This window comes from Motacilla alba, chromosome 4A (genome assembly GCF_015832195.1).
Source record: "Motacilla alba alba isolate MOTALB_02 chromosome 4A, Motacilla_alba_V1.0_pri, whole genome shotgun sequence".
Classification (NCBI taxonomy): Eukaryota; Metazoa; Chordata; class Aves; order Passeriformes; family Motacillidae; genus Motacilla; species Motacilla alba.
Window position 1 is genome coordinate 9858675 of NC_052045.1, and position 17144 is coordinate 9875818.

At 44.1% G+C, this 17144-nt stretch overlaps 1 protein-coding gene across 4 annotated transcripts in view; it reads left to right on the top strand.

Moving 5' to 3' along the window:
- The first annotated feature begins 2172 nt into the window (after positions 1–2172).
- Positions 2173–17144, top strand: part of STAG2 (stromal antigen 2) — a 74049-nt gene continuing 59077 nt past the window's right edge. For 3 of the 4 annotated variants that reach the window (XM_038123062.1, XM_038123064.1, XM_038123063.1), the window contains exon 1: positions 2173–2271. The gene's annotated coding sequence lies outside the window, so the exon portion shown is untranslated. Of the gene's footprint in view, positions 2272–3496; positions 3557–17144 lie in introns of those variants that run through there. The other variant, XM_038123061.1, reaches the window with a different exon arrangement.

Genomic DNA, 17144 nt, shown 5'->3' on the forward strand with positions numbered 1-17144 from the left:
ATCCTCTTAGGCAAGCTCTGTGACCAGGGGTTTGTAGCGTGCTGCTGCACCTGGAGTCTGGTCTCTAGAGCATTTCCATGTTTTGTCACAAGCAGAAAAAAGCAAATTCTGTCCTGTGAGTCAGGACACCCAGAAGCGTTATGGATCTGGGCTTCCAAGGCCTGAGTCAGCTTTGGAAATGGGCTGAACTCTGCCATGGTACTGTCAGCACTTGCACGCTCATTCCTTCAAAACCACACCTTAAAACTATGTCATGTTTGCTTCACGTTAGGTAAGCACATTTACCTAAAAACCTTTCAGCTGTGAGCTCAAGTGTGAACTGCAGTGCTTTTGGAATAGAAGGAAATCCATGTGCTGTACATGTATTTCATGCAGAGCTGAGTGGAGCTGCCTTGTGTTCCTGCCAGCTACCTGCAGAAAACTGCTATAATCTTGCAAAGTTTTGGATTGGAGTTTTCATATGAGTTATCCCGATTGTATTTCAAGCAGAAGACACATCACTGGAATTCTGTGTGCAAGCAAAATGCTGTAGTTTATTTTTATGGAAAAGTTGTCGATGTGGGAGCTGTCAGAAGTTGACTTTGTATGGGAAAGGCATAAATGGATCCAGCTCATTTCCATCTATTCCTAAGCATTGTTTTATAACAATATGGATAATTTTTAAGGCTTAGATTAAATGTGGTGGGGGTGTTGTAATACACAATTCTTCTACATTTTCCAGACTCTATCAGATTAACATTAAAGATCATCAGCAGCACCTGTAGCTGTAACTGAAACCGTGAACATGGTTGTATGACTGGCCATTTGGGATGCTATTTTAAAGTGTTTCCTACAAGGCAGTCTTTCTGCTCTTTTTTTGGGGTTTTTTTTTGGTTTTTTTTGTTTCCCCTGAACTTGACAGAAGGTGCAAAACTATTCTGAAATGTGAATTCAAGCTACAGAACATAATTTATTTTTGTAAGCCTGTCTCATGTACCGACAGATTGTATCTAGTATTCCTAGGTGTCATCAACTTATATTACACGGGTTTTGAATTTTATTTTAAACACTCCTAATCTGATCACGGTTTCCATTGTAAGCGTTATTTCCTCTGCGGGATGCCTCATCTTAGTTTTGAAAAGACTGGAGCTGGTGGATACTCTTCTCTTAAATACCCTGCCTTTGTTAGGCAGGTGAGCTGAGTAACTCGGTTTAGCGACTGCTTAGTTATGCTAACGCTGTCCCCAAAAATATAAGTAGATAAACACAAGAGGGTGATTAGAGCCTAATTACCAGGACAAAACTATTATTGTGCTGACTGATCTAAATATAATCTTACGTGGAACTATTCAGCATGAGCAATGTGCTTAGCATTACACAATAAAGTGAAAAAAACCCAGGCGTCACAAATTGCATATCTGGTTACTTTAAGAATTCTGTACTGCTTATATGGATCGCTTTAGGTTCACATAATCCTCATGCAGGGAGGATAAAGGAGTCCCACAAACGCTCATTTAACTGGGAGCACGCTGGGCGACGGGCAGAAGCAGAAAGCGTTTCTGGAGAAGCTCCCGAGCACACGAGCTGCCATGGGTGCCAGCGGACGCGGCTGCTGTGCGCGCCCTGCAGCGCCCAAGATAAGGCAGCCGGCATCCACGAGCGCGGTTATCTGCCGAGCCACGGGCTCCCTCCCGCTCGGCTCCGCTTCCCGGCGGCACAGCGCAGGCAGCGAGCACAACCCTGCGCCATCACCTCCGCGGGGCGCTTCCGTACGGCCCGGCTTCGCCTCGGCCGGACGATCGCGTCCAGTTACCGCAGGGCTGCCGCGGCCGGGCCCCGGGCCTGCGTGCGGCCGGGCGCGTCCCGCGGGCGGGCCCGTGGCCGAGCGGCCGCTCCTTTTTAGGCCGCGCCGGGCCCCGCTGCCGGCCCGCCCCGCCGCAGCTGCGCGTCCCGCGCATGCGCCGCACCTTGTTTACCCCGCTCGGCGCGGCGCTGCCGCGGGCGGCCGGCAGGTGTCGCCCCACGCCCAGGAGAGCGGGCCCCGCTGGGCGGCCGCCAGGTGGCGCCTGCGCCCTCCATTCGCCCGCGAGCCGCCGAGCAGCGAACACCCCAAACAATCCCCAGCGCCGCCGCCAAATTAAATAACCCCGACCCGCCCGCGCCCCGCGCCCCCTCCGCGCCCACAGCCCGGCACCGGCCGGGACGGGCGCGCAGCCGGCGAGCCGCGCCGGGGATACGGGAGCGGAGCTGCGCGCCGGGGCCTCCTCGCTGCCTACGCCGACACTGGGCAAGGTAAGTTAGAAAATGGCGGCGAAGCTTCTGGAAGTTTGGCGGGGGGACGCGGGATCGCGGTGCGCGGCGGCGATGAGAGGCCGGGCCGGGGCCCGCGGCGCCCGGGCCCGCACGGGGCGCCAGGCCGGCTGGCCGCGGGGACTGCGCGCAGCCAAGATGGAGGACGGCGGGGCCGAGCCGCGAAAACACTCCAGCCCCCCGCTTCCCCACCCCCCGTTCCCGGCGCGCCGCGGCGGGGAGGGGGGAGGCGAGCGGAGCGCGAGTGAGAGAGCGAGAGGGCGCCGAAAGCGGCCCCCCTGCCCGCCCCGGCCCCCTTCCTCCTCCCCGGAGCCGGCCGCGGGCAGGCCGGGCCTGGCTCTCGGCGAGCTAAAATGGAGAACCGCCTTCTCCTCCTCCTCCTCCCCCCTTCTGCCGAGCCGAGCAGGGGCTGCCGGCAAGATGGAGGACTCGGGCATTGTGTGCGTGGGGTGTGTGTGCGGGCGAGCCGGGCCGGGCCGGGCCGCTCGGGTGGGCAAGCCCGGGGAATGGGGTCGGGGCCCGAGCCGCGCTCGGGGGGAGCGCTGGGCCGCGCAGAGAAAATGGAGGGGCGGCTGCCTGTGCCCCGGGGTCGAATGTCGGGGGAGGCCGCGGGCAGGGGACTCGCACCCCTGACAGCGCTCCCTTCCCCCTACTCCCCGCTGCCCAACAGCCGAGTTCTTCCTTCCAGCCCGCTCCCGGCGGGTTCCCCGCGCAGGGAAGTACCGAAGGATCGGGGTTTGTCTCCGTCTCTCTTCCCAGAGCTGGGGAACTCTGCCGCCCTTCCCTGTGATTGCACAGAGGGGCTGGCGGAAGCGGGGCTCCTTCCTTCGGCCCAAGTGAGGACGTAGGTAGGGATTGACCTGCACCTTCCCCCCCCGCCTCCATTCGCTGCCCCCCCGCCCCGGCGCCCAGCTCGGCGAAGGCCTTTGTGGGTCGAGTTTTCCTCTCCGAGTGACTTTGGCCGAGCTGCTCGGCTGCTGCCCGCTAAGAGGAAGAGTTGTGGCAGTTTCCGTTCGGCTTCCTTTATTTTTTCTGTAAAGAAAGGGCGCTTGCCAACTTGTGCCGGGGACGCCCGATGCCGGGAGCCGCGTGTTACTGGAACCCCGCTGGGCTCTCGCCGGCCCCGGTGGGGGAGGGGGGCAGGAGGAGGAGGAGGAGGAAGGAGAATGCTTCTTACTGGGGGGTTTTGGCGCCACTTTTGTTTTAGATAGTGCTCCTCTGCCCCCTCCTCCTCGGCACGCACTGAACTGAGCTGAACCCTGCCCAGGTAGGAAACGAGAGCTTTCCTGGTGTTTCTCTTTTCTGGGCGCTTATTTTCTCTACATGGATTAAAAAAAAAATATATATATATATATATATATATATCTGTATATATAGTTGTTGCGGTTAGGGACGGAGGGACAGAGGAGCGAGCGGCCGCAGATGGCTGGAGGGAGGCCCTGTTTTCCGGGAATTCCTCTCCCTGCCCGAGCGCATCCCTTGGTGCTGGGCGTGCTGGCCTTGGGGGCCCGCACCGCTGTGCTCCGGCCGCGCTGCCTCCATGCCTTCCTGTGTTCTGGTAGCGTTGTATAATCCGTCTACCCCGTGGAAATCTGGGACCCACCGACCTCAATTTTTTCCCCCTCTCTCCTCGCCCCCGCGAGCGGGCGTGGAAGCGATCGGGCTCCTCTGTCGCTGCTATTTTTTATTTATTTTACTGCCCGGGCCCGGCTCTCCTTTCTTGTGTTCCCACGGGATGCGGCGTTAGGAGGTGACACAAAGTTTCGGTCACCGTTGAGTCCGGTGTTCTAGTTACTGCGGGGGAGTGGGTGGGTGGTTGTTTAGTTTGGTGTTGGGGTTTTTTTGGGGGGTTTTGTTTGGTTTTTTTTTTTTTCCCGTTTGTTTTATTTTTTAATTACTTTTTGGCAGCCCGGGTAGCGCTGCTGACCCCCCCGCCTGCCCTGCCCGCGCTCGTAAGCTCTCCCTTCCCGTTCGCTCCCCGAGCCACACCCCGGCGTGTCCGGTCTCCCGAGGCGCCCGGGCCGCCGGTGTGACCCCGCGCTTTCGCTGCGCGCCCCGGGGCCGCCGCCCGGCGCGGGCTGCGGGGGGGCCGAGCCGGCGCGGCCCGGGCGGGCGGGCGGCTGCCCAAGTGCGTCACGGCGGCCCCGCCGGGCCTGCTCGCCGCGCCTCGGGCCGCGCCCGCCGCCCATTGGCCGCCGCCGCGCGGGAGGCGGCCGCTTCCTCCGCGCCCTCCGCTCCGCATCCCGCTCGCGCGGCTCGCCGGGCTGCTGCCAGGGAACCGGGGGAAAACGCCTTTTGGATCGCTTCTCTGGAAGCCGTTGCAGGACCGCTTTCGTGCTCTCTGGGAGTTTTGTTGAATCCCGCGTTAAATGACCAGGAATGAGAGTTCCTAGCGTTTCCTACAGCGAGGTGTTGTTCTCCAAGCATAAGTCTCCCTGTTAACTCTTGGCAGTTCCGTCTCTATTTGTGATTGATTACTTCTTTCTCGTTTGTAGTGCTTGACCATTCGAAACAACTTTTTCCGTTTTTCATAGTCTCCTTTTTTAAAAATCAGTAATCTATTATTATTCCTGGAGTATTTATCTGGTGTTGAACTCTGCCGAAACTTAACCATGTGCAGGCTGGCTGATTGTGTGCAGAAAAATAAATACCACGAGTGATTGTGCAATTGACCATCATTAATCTCTGTCATCTTGGTATCACTTGTTCATTATCCTCGACTCATAATTCTGTGGATCTGTCTTCCGGGTCATCAGTCACAAACTCAGTACCACAGATCTGGTATAGGGCTCTTTATTGGGTAACATAGTTTGTTTTCTTTTATGGCGTGGTAACAGTTTCATTGCTAAATGAAACAGGGTGTGAGACCTGCCTTGCTTTTAGCATAAACATGAATATTTTTGCTGCTGAAAGCCCTGGAGGTGAATGGGCTGCAATCCCCACACTGTTCTGATTAATTGAAGACTAAAAAATCTTCGATGTTATACAAAGGAGAAAAATATTAATTGAATCCCATCTCTGACAAATAGTCTTGCTGTGTAACTCATGTTGGTCCTTGACAAAACCAGTGACGTGTCATGGTGTTGTCTACAGGTGGGTTTTGTCCAACCTGTGACACAAACCCCTGAATTTCTGTTGCTGTTGCTTGTATCAAGTTAGCTGTGGTAAACTTTGCTGTTGTATAAGCTTAAATTCAACCAGCCTACTAGAAAACCTACAGGCATGGAACTGGAAGATAGGAGAGACTTTAATTTTTCTGTGATGCTTCCTAGCCTTCAGATAACTTCCAAGGTACGTGCTTGGGCCAGAGTTATGCCTTTGGAGCTTTTTCATACATTTACAGTTTCAAGAAGATAATGCTAAATAAAGTCAATGACCAATGTAAGGATTTGTTAACCTTGTATTTAAGAAGTTTAGATAAAATTTATGTACAGCTCTCATCTTTTAGATGTAAAGTCTCGATGTTTTGCAACTGAAAACAAATTAATTTGAGTTGGTTAAAATGAAGGATCCTGTGATATTTGAATATATCTTTAAAAAAATGGGTTCTGTGAAATGACAAAAAATTGCTATTTCATAGCTTATTAAAATACTTAGTTTAAAAAGGCATTATGTTACTTCAATAGCATTCATTTCATAAATTGGAGTATTCAGTTAGCTGGTTGGTAATCTGGCTCAAATTCCATAGATATATCACATTTGAACTTTACGTGTTCAAGTCTTTCAACATTTGGAGTGAAATAATTTCCACTTGGAAGGAGTGTAAATAGAATTGTCAGTTAAATACTCTCTAGGTTTATTTTGTCTCAGTATAACTTACAATAGCAACTGAATTATATAAAAAAATAAAGTAATGTAGACAGCTTCTCTTGAATATTACATGCTACTGCAGTCTCCTGTACAAAATAGCTGCAGGCAACAAACCACTTGAAAGTTCCTGCTCTTGGTGGTGGGAGCAACTGTGTTAGACTTAGTTAAGTCATGAAATGATGTTGGCACATCAAAGCTTTATGAACTTTTTAAAATTAGATTGCTCTTTGTCACTTATGGCTCAAATTTAGAATGATTCCAGAATCCTCGTTTGTCATTTTCTTTTGTGGTCTTACTGTCTCAGTTGTTTTGCTGCAGGCAAATATTTTAGGAGAGATGAGCTTTTCTGAGACTTGTGTGCCAGTAAAAACAGGTTGTATGTTTCACAGAAACCTGAAATACTTCAGTTGCTTATTTTCACTAAATGAATCCCAGAAAATAAGCAAATATTTCTGCTTGTTACTTGTGCTTGTTGGTTGTGGTACTGGAATTCTGTCTCATCTCTCAGATGAAACAAGGTTTTCAACTTAGTGTGATCTCTGCCTACAGTGGCCATTTCTTCTCTGACTGATTAGAAGGATATTGTAGGTGTGAATTTCCAAAATTGTACTCTTGGGTTTTGGTGGTGGATGTTGTTTTGGTTTGTGTTGTTTGTTTGTTCCTCCTTTTTTCTCGTTTTTTGTTTTTGTTTTTTTTGTTTGTTTGGGTTTTTCTTTTTCTTTTTTTTTTTTTTTTTTGATATCTGTAATTAAGAAAACAGACCGGAAAGATGAATATGTTGTCGATTATTTGGTCTCTGTCAGGGAGATGTGAGAATTTCCAAGAGCATCATCTGGTTCAGTACTTGTTTTGTCATGGAAAGAAGTGATTGATAGCAGCCATCAACATACCAGTTTAAAACTCTTAAATAAAAGCTTTACTCTCTTTCTCAGTATCACTTAAAACATTCATATTCTGAAGACTTCATCTTACATGAGGATCATTGACAAAGAAGAGAGTGATAATATCTAGTCCTTGGGAAACAGAGGTGAGCCGGGAATGGGAGTTTTAGGTTGGAAAAAAGCTTGCGCTCAGCAACTTTATGGAGGAATGGAAAGAGCTCTTTTTCATGTGCATCACAAAAGCTTCAGTGGTGACATAGCCTATAGCCGCGGTTTAGATTCAATGCCGTCCAGCGTTTTAGGTGAACTCCGCTTTAAACTCAAAGGCTTAGTACAAACGGGAATTCCTCGAGGTCCCAGAGTTCCCGGGTCACTGGCACCGGCGGTCGTGCGGTGTGCGCTTCTCTGGGCCTCCTTTTCCCTCCTGCCCGTCCCGTCCCGTTGGCTCCGGAGGGCGGCAGAGCGGGCTGGGGCCGCGGGCGGTGCCGAGCGGGAGCCGCTCCCGGCGGGCCGAGCTCCGGGGGGGTGCAGCGACCGCCCCCGGTCCCCAGGGGGCGCCCCGGCGCGGGGCCCGCGCGGGGAGGGGCGGGAGCGCTTGGGCCGCCGGGGCCGCGGAGCCGCCGCGCTTCCGCCCGCAGGGCTGCTGCGGGGGGAGACCGGTGAGCTCTTCCATTCAGGGAACAGGTTTCGTGTTTAAGATTGGTACAGTGACTTCAGTTGGCTTTTTATATTAGGAAAAAAATCTGCTTTCAAAAAGTTCTGCGTCTTTGTAGTTTAAGGGTAAGCCTTAAACTGATGTGACTTTTGACAAGGCCAGGTATTTACTTAAGAGTGCTGTAGCAAAAACTAATTTTGAGAGTACAAGGTTAAAATTGTAGTTTTAATCCTATGCTGTTTTAACTAGAATTTATTTTCCTGAAATAGTCTCATCTTGAAGTTCATAAACATCTGGTAAAGTTGGAAATTAATTTTTTGTGAGAATAAATACAAAGTAAGGGACATCTCTGAGGGTGACCCTCATTTAGATCATCACAGACAATTGTAGGACTGATGTTGGTTTGTTGAAGTTGAGAAGCTTGTATGAAGAAAGATGTTTCGGTGTTCGGGGGGGTATCAACATATAAACTGTGTTCTTTTTTTCTCAATCCTGTCAGTTTGATGAGTGAGATCACTGAGACTAGACCAGAATCTTAGATTTGATAGGTTATGCCATTCCATTATTTCACAGAATACTCAATCAGTTTTTAGTATCTCTGTATTTCCAAGTTTTCCACTGCTAAATTTTCCTAGATCTGTGAGATCTTGGGTAGAGAAGAGGGAAAGGGAACTCTTTCACGAACATTTTCTGAGATCTGGCACCCAATTTTGGAGACAGGAATGTGGGAAAATTTGATCTCCCAGGGTACCCCTGTGGCTTTCATGTGTGGGCACCTGGCTTTTCCTAGCCTTTACTGGCTACAGATTTGCAGAGGAGCCCAGGACTAGTCTCTGTTTAAACTTGTTTATGCCAATTTGAATCAGAAATGAAGGACATGTCGGACTATATTTGTGTACAGCTACCTCTTGTATTATTGAGGGAAAATAAATTAATTGTCTGATAGCTGCTTTGTCCAGGTGTATACTTCATTGTTGTCCATTCTGCACATTTTTTGAGTGTGTAGCTAGCTATGATTTCTGCCTTTGGAAGGCTTATTTTTGTAAAAGAATATGATCAGAAGAGGGAGTAGATGTAAGAAGATTGGCATATATAACAGGGTAGTTTGTGATCTGTGATTGAGAAGCTGATCACAATACCTACCCAAAAAAGTATCTGAGAACATGTGTTGGTTGGTTCTGGGTTTCTTTGTGAAATTTTTTTTGGTAGGTAGGTGAATGGTTTATTTTCTTATGGCTCTGATTTTAATGGCTTATTAGTCCTGCCCTTACACAACCTTTTATGCTCTTTACTTTTTTATGCTTTATTTCAGTAAACGTTAATTATATTAGAGCAAGGGAATATGTGTGACACTAGAAATAATTTTGTTTTTTGCAGCAGTATTTTGTTACTGCTTCTGTATAGCTCTAGAGAGAAGAGTATTTTTGCATCTGTTCCCATTGTTCAAGGGTTGATAAAACAAGCTGATGACTTCTGCTTGTGTTTTGAAAAAGGTCTCAAATGATGCCTGTTGCCATATAATGGATCTCTCTGCAGTGGTTTAGATGGATAAGAATTACAGAAATTTCAGGGTTTCCTACTAACAAAATAATGAATCTGAATACACTGACATTTTAGAAAAGACAAAACATTCCTGAAACTACTGACTATTTTAAAAACTAACAACTTAGGGATGCATATTTTATTTGGTTGTGGTTGCATTCCAGAATTGGCTTTGGAGTTGCTGCAAAGGTTTGGTGCAGTGCTGCTGAGCTTGTGGCCCGTGGGTGAGAGAGCTGTGGGTGATGTGGAGGACCCCTGACCCTACCTGCAGGCTCCCCTCAGGTTTCTCCCTGCTCCAGTGGTACCTCAGTCCCAGCGGGTGCAGGCACCGTGGGGTGAACACTCCCCTGATGCTTCCTGGGAGGGTGTGTGTTGTACTTGGTGAGGTCACGTAGCAAAGAGGACTTCATGCAGTTATTTTCCTATTGCTTAGGCCATGTGAGCTGACTGGAAAGAGATGGGCATTGTTGATGGGGAGGAAATGTTGCAATTCTTGGTTAAAAATTGCAGTTTTTTACTGAACATAGAATTTCAGCCTCAGTTTTAAGGCTTTCGTTGCAGCATCATATCTGGGTAAAATAAGATTGACTTCTACTTTGATTACAAATAAAAATAAGCTGTTCAAGCTGAGGCTTTTTTAGTCTTTCATGCTATTACCTGTTATTCCTTTATTCCTTTATGTGAAACTTGCAGTTCATCCCTTAATAAGGATCAGCTGAAAATTTGGACCATATCAAGTCTTAGTAAGCAGATAATAAGCAAATTATATAATTGGTTGGTATTTTTTTTTTTTTTTTGGTTAGAGAGTAACCTTCCAGCAAGGAGAGTTCATTATAAGTAGAGTTTGTATGGAGTAGGAGTGGGAATATTGGAGGTCTGTATTTCTTCATCTGTTACTTTTATCAATGTGCTGTGGGTAATTGCATGTATAGATTGCTGAAGTTACAGAAGTCCCCAATGTAAGTCATAAATGTGAAGAACACAGCTTCATAATTAGTGCATGCATTTGAGGTGTCTGGTGTTCGATTGGAAGGTGGCTGACTGACAGGAGCACTGGGATAAGACATTTTTTATAATTATGGATATAGTGGTGAACTAATTTAATTTGTGTAAGATGGCGGTGCATCCTGACCGCTGACCATTTCACTTCTGATTTTCTTAGAAACAGAGGAGTGACTGATTGTTATGATGTTCTTTCCAAGGGAGGAAACTGGGAAGGCTTGATCAAGCCTTCTTTTTTCAGAGCAAGAATGACCAGTGGCTGCAGTCTATATATCATGTGGCAGAGCTGTGCTTGCAGCAGGGAAATAGAGAAGAGAGTTGATATATTATATTTAGGGTAAAGAATACAATTTAAATATATTTGAACAGGAAAGACTATCATATTAATAATTTAAGATTAATAACATAAGAATTTGTAAAACCTGGCTGGTTTGTACTATTTAGGGATGGGAGCAGTATTCTTGCAGGAAAGTTCCAGTCGGTGTGTGGCTATATACTGTTTCTTGTTGTTTCTTATGTACCTGTTTGCACAACTGTATCCAAAATACTTTCTTTTAACACCACATTAAATGAAGCTTTGTGTAATGAATGCACAGTTGCTTCCTAGAAATAATGCCAATGAAAAAATTGTGTTCTTGGTCACAGAATTGCTTGGGTGGGAGAGGACCCCTGGAGGTCTGATCCAGCCTTCTCCTTATATCTTGTCCTGTAAGGCCACTTTGACAAGTTTTGAATGTCTCAGAGGATGAGGTTTCCTCAATCTCTCTGGCAAGAATCTATTAGGCTGTTCCTATTGGAAGCTCCTTCTTTATTTCAGATTTTAAAGTAATCATAAATTCCTGAGAAGATTCATGTTTTTCACCCCCACTATATGTTTAGAAAGTATCCCTTGATGTGGGAGGCTTGGAGCTATAATGTCCCGATTTAGAGCTGATGATGGTTTTTTGCTGGGAATTTTAGAAAAAGAGTCAGGTGTAAATGGCTACTGAATAATTTTTTGGTACCTACTTTTCCCTCTTGTTCCATGTGCTGTATTTATCCTTCTGTCTGTGCTCAGGCTTCACTTACTGTGTCTGACAAAGTCTTGCAAATAAAACTTCCTTTCCTAAGCATTTACCTGTTCACTTAAGTGCCATTCATACTCCAATCAAAATTATTATTCTTGCAGTTTTCATATTTAAGCGGTGATATTTTTATTCCTTCTCATAAGTATTATTTCTAGAGATCTACAGTTCATTTGAAACTATGGTAACCAGAAAGGAAAGCTGCACAAGTATCTCTCTTGGATCTGTGGTATAGGTCTATTGTTACTTGCGTAATAAATAATTGGCTAAAGAAAAGGTGAAACTGGCTTTTGCATGTTGATTTACCAAACGTAGAAATGGTTTAACAAGGCAAATGCTTCAGTAACACTGGAAAACATTTGGGTTTTCTTCCTCACTCAGTTGCATTTATTTTCAATATTCTACGTTTAAGCTGTTCTTGTTTTATTAAGTGTGCTTCCATTCAACTAGTTTTGATAAGTTCTGTTTTCAAAACTGATATATATTAGTATTTGATTGATTTTAAAAGTGTTAATCAATTGAAAGGTATTGCTGATGCAGTGACATGTATACTCTGCTGTGAAACAAAGCAGATTTTGTACACAGATGAGCTGTGGCTTGACAGTTGAAATATAATTTTAAAAAATCAGCTTTTAGGAATTTTATTTATCTTGCTGCATTGCATTGTCTCTGTTATACTGCTCAATTTCTATTTGGCAATACAGTGATTTTATTAAAGTTAGCTTAGAGCCTCAGAGCAGTACTTAGTGCTAAACAGAAATTTTCAAAGGTGGCAAGACAGATTGTTTACATCAATATGATTTAAAAATGTCAAAAACGTTTTTAGACACTTTCAGTTCAAGAGCATTGGATAGAAGAAAATACAGAAAGTCATTCTCTTCATGTACAGTAGGTTACTCATTAAGATTCTTCCTATTCACCCCCAAATGCAGTAACAATCTCTGTAAAATTGAATTCTCAAGGGTTTTCCTTTTTGTGCCAAGAGGCTGTAAACTGCAAAGCATACCTTGCATTCAAAACTGGTTAGAGAAGTTTTGTTTACAAGAGAGGATTTATGCATTCTTGCATAAGCCTACAAATGGGTTTAGTCTTCCCCTATCTCCAGTGAAGAGAAGCATGGAAAAATTCAAATGGTTCTTTTGGATGCAAGATTGACTCTCAATGTTCCTGGAAACTTGGGGTTTTAAGAAACTTACTGAAGTTTTTTAGTTCTTTTACAGTAAGCATTATTTGTTAGTGTATATTAAGCATCCTAGGAGATTAAATGGTATTACTATGATAAAGAAAAATATAGCAAGTAAGATAGGAAAGGTAGGAATGTGGAAGAAAAGGGGGATGAATACTAGAGCCTTTTCAAAAGTACCTTGTGTGTCCAGTTCTATCATCTTCTCTTTTTATTCTGGTGTGGAATATGTTGGCCTTGAGTTATTAGATACATACAGTATAAGTAAATGCTTTAATGTAAAAACCTAATCTTAGAATACATTGCTAGATGTGGAAAGGTGCAAATGTTTGTTTCGAATGTTTGATTTCTGAATGCCAAACTATCAAACATTAAAGGCTTTTTGACTTGGATTTGGAGGGGAGAACTCAAACTGGTGACCTGTTGAAAACAGTTTTTTCTGTGAGGGTAGTTGGTGGAGAGACTAGTTACTTCACTGATGTGAAAGAGCAGAATTGAGCCGTTATGTAACTAAGGGATTTTTCAACATAACTTCACGTGCAGAATTTCCTCTCTCATTCAGTGTTCTTCCTTCCATACTTGTTCACTCCAAGCTACTGAAGATGAGCCTTCCCGTTCACAGGGCAGTTCCATGAGGAGGTGTTGCTACTGTGGTGGTTCTGTCCCTGTGTCCTGATCACATGCTCTGTTGTTAGCCTTGTGCATGTGTTTTATAACCATTTGAATCCTACAGGTGAACTAGTTTAAGGAGCTAACCTCTGAAGAAAAGTATTTTTCGGTGGATTAAATTCCTCTGAAGTCAAATGTGTGCTGCTTCTGCATGAAAGAAAATATTGGAGAATATCTTCTTTTGGCTGGTGAGAATACAGAAATACTCAATATTTCAGTAGTTGAAGTGTTTTATCAGATACCTTGTTCAACAGTAGTAGCAATGTCTTCTGTTACTGTAGAGCCAGGAAAAGGAAACTTTATTCCTGCAGTCATCTACTTTTCTACCTGGTCTTACTCATAAAAACTATCAGGCTGTCATGCCAATTCCAAGAGTAGTCCTCTAATCTCTGCAGTGATCTCCATTTTATCTTTTTTTTTTTCTTCCCCTGAAATGTTGCAAAGTCTGTCATAGATCAATTAGAGCTCCACAAGGAAATTAAGGACTGTGGTTGATTTACATTAATTTATGCAGGCAGGAGGACGATGTACATTTTTCTCTGGTTTCAGTCTGTGTGCTGGTTAGAAGTTGTGCAGGTGTTACTGGGAATAAGATGGAAGGGGTAAGAGAAGATTTTAAGAACAGTTACAGAAGATTTCTCTTGCAGCTTTGGCATGGTTAATCAGATGCTGTTGTAAAAGCCCTGCTAGACCTCCTCCTTGAGCTGGATGCTTACCAGGCTGCTGTGGTTAGATCTTATTATGAGCCTTTGCACTCTTGAGTTTTCTGTGGTTCCTGGAAGCTGCAGTGCCAGTTCCATACATGAGGTCTGGCTTTGGCCTGTTTACAGAGAATGGACCATGCCATGCAATGATCTGAAGTCCCATCCCTCATAGCTTTGGAGGTTTTTGGGGCATCCTGAGGCTAGGTCTTATCTCTAAGAGTACCTGATAATTAAATCAGACATACCCTTTTTTAATCTTATAAAGTATTAATATTGTCCTTCAGAGATATTGAGAAATGCCTGAACATGCCATGTGCCTCTCCTCTTTACCTCACTTTTGGCACAATTTAGATAATTTTGTTTTCTTCCACTCTTAGAAGAAAGCTTGTAGAGTGTTTCTTGCAACATGGGATCCTAGCTAAGAAGGTACTGGCTTCTTTGCATGTTTGGGAAGAGCTTTGGTCTTGAATGATCAGAAGCTATTACTGTGATTCCTTGCCTGATTCCTTGCCTAATTCCTTGCCATTTGAGATTTTAAATCTGGGAATGCTAGTCTGCTCTAGACAGAACTGTGATGTATTGAAAATAAGATTCTATAAGAAAATCAAACTGACACCTACATTGTAGGCTGACTTTGCTTTGTGAAGTTGAAGTCTGGTCAGCAATACTAGGCAACAGGAAAGTCGTATTTACAAGATGTTTAGAGTTCTGCAGATCGTTTCAGGTTGTACAGAGGATTACAGAGATGTGGGTTGTTCAGCATGCGTTTATATAAGCTGTGTTAGAACAGGAGTTTCTTTTTTGGTGTTGGAATTTGTAGCAGGCAGTGGGCATTGGTTCTCCCCAGTTTTGCAGGTGCTCTTTAGAAGGACTGTTGTGAATATAGCTGCAGTTGCCTGAGCTCTCTGTTTCTCCTTACTGCTGTTGAAATGTTTCTGTGGGACTTCCCTGCTTGGAAGCATGCCAGAATGAGTGTGTGGGAAGACTTAATACTGGCTACTTACATAGCATTTTGTATGTTCAAACTCTTCTGCAAATATTAACTAATCTTTATTTAACATTTGAGCCTAATTTCTGTCAGTATAAATCAATAACAGGCAGTTATGACCCCTATTTTTTTGATGTCAAAAGAACAAAATACTGTACCTAGAATAGTAAGAATATCATCTCCTTATCATCTCATTAATATACCATTTTTTGTCACTCTACCCTTCTGGTTTCATGTGGTGTAGAAAAAAGTTACGAATGGAGTGCAGTGCTACTCTTCAGGAGGTCTCTGCATTGCAGGATGCTGACTGTGGGAAGGAATCACATTGTGTTCATTTTGTGTGTGGTATTTCAAGCTTTTCTGTGCTGGTTTTTGTTTCTGCAGTATTAAGGTTTATTTTTTCCAGTCTGGGGAGCTGTAGCATATTCATAATAAGTAATGCTGTGAGAATAATGTTCATTCTGAGCTTGCTGCTTAAGAGCTGTCATTCGTCTTAAAATGTATAGTTAGGTTGAAAATTCCTGGAAAAGTTACTAAGGTTTACCCTACTTGTGTTTTGGAATTGTAAATGCCAGTTTTCAGTTAACTGGTATTTATTAAATTCATTAAGCTGTTAATGTTTTAATTGCTGTAAGGTTCTTGCAGCACCAAACCTAAAGCAGCTGGGGATGTTTTTATTAGGGTCCCGTATTTTACTTTGAAAATTACTGTCACATTGTTTTTTGTTGATGCTGTTGATCAGCTCTAAATGACTGCTGTGTTGTAGGGAAGTATTCTGCTGCAGCAGTGTATAAAATATCAGCATATGGATTTCAAACAGATTTATAATTAATAAAAATGTCCCTTCTTAGTGGCAGTTTTTGCAGATAGATTGTTTTACATTACATTAGTCAGATTTGCTACAGCTTCTTTTTATTTTGAAGAGATAATAAAATAGTTTTCTTCATGTAAATTACATCTGTATTTTGTAAATTACATCATATTTGTATATGAAGTGATAAATGTGTGTCTTTGCAATTTGGATTGGATATGTTTTCATGTTAAGCATCCTTTTAAAATGTGCCCTCAGTTCTGGCTTAAGTGTTAAGATTTTGTCGTTCCAGCTTTTGCTTTGTGAGTTAAACATGAAAGAGGTTTATACAGTGAATTGCATGCTGGAAACAGTATGGATTTAAAGGAGGTCAGGGTCCTTAGTATAGGTGTGGCAGTGTGCTAAACCAGCTCCTTTTCTGCACCACAACTGGCCTGGACACTCTTCCGGTTCCATCTTGGAGACACTCAGTGAAGTGGGGAATTGGGTTTATTGGTCTTAAACTTTTAACAGAGACTTCAGAGAGAAATTCCCTGAATTAGTGTAAATTTTCTTTTCTTTTGTTTTCATTTGTAATAGCATTATATGTAGAAGCTACACAGATCAGTGAAGAAAATAATTAGAATTAGAACTAGTTCTCATTACATACTCTTGGAGTATTGAACTGCTCAGTGGTGAGTGCTGTCTGTGTTGGAATAAAGCTAGTCCTGGCCTTGCATGGATGAATGGTAGATTCTTATCATATCTGATGTGTTGAAGTAACTCTGTAATAGTAATGGGTTAGAGAACCTAGATGAGACCTCTCTAGGTTGTACTTGGTAAAATGAGCTAGTGGTTCATTTTTCTGCAGGAATTAAACAATTTCCTATTTCTGTCACATCTCTGCTGCTTTCATTGCCATTTCATGTAAGCTTTAGGCAAAGGCAATCAACTGTTGGCGTATCAGAACATTGAATGTATTCTGACAGTACAAACCAGAGTGAGTTAAGAATTTTCATTACTGTGGGAAAAACAGCACGTGGGGCCAGGCTTTTCTGTTTCATAGCTGGCTAGGTAACACTTGGTACAGGAGTGTTGTACTAAATATTCCTCATAGTGCCATAGCCAGAGAGAGTAGGCTGGATTTGGAGCAGTGCATGGCAACTTCTAAAGCAGTTGTAGCTACCAGAACAGTACGGACATCTCTGTTTGCTTTTGATGGAATTGGACAGTTCATTATGTCTGCCATAGTGTCTCACTGACTTTCAAAAGAGCTGTTTTGCACCAGCCACAGGACTCTTTTGTTGAGCCAGCTCAGCTTATTAAACTGTTGGAAAGCTAATTAATTTGAAAAGAAATTAATAGATTGTTGCTCAACAAAGAGTATGACAAGTGCCCTTGATTATGAAGTATGGCCAGAAGTAAGTGCAAGAAGAGGGCAGTGGGACAGCTCTTTTTCCAGTAGCAACTCATCTATTTTATTGTATTATCAAACTACTGTGGTTATTGTTTGTAGTTTCATTCATTATTTAGCAAAAAAGAGGGCAGTTACTGCAGTCTCTTCAAA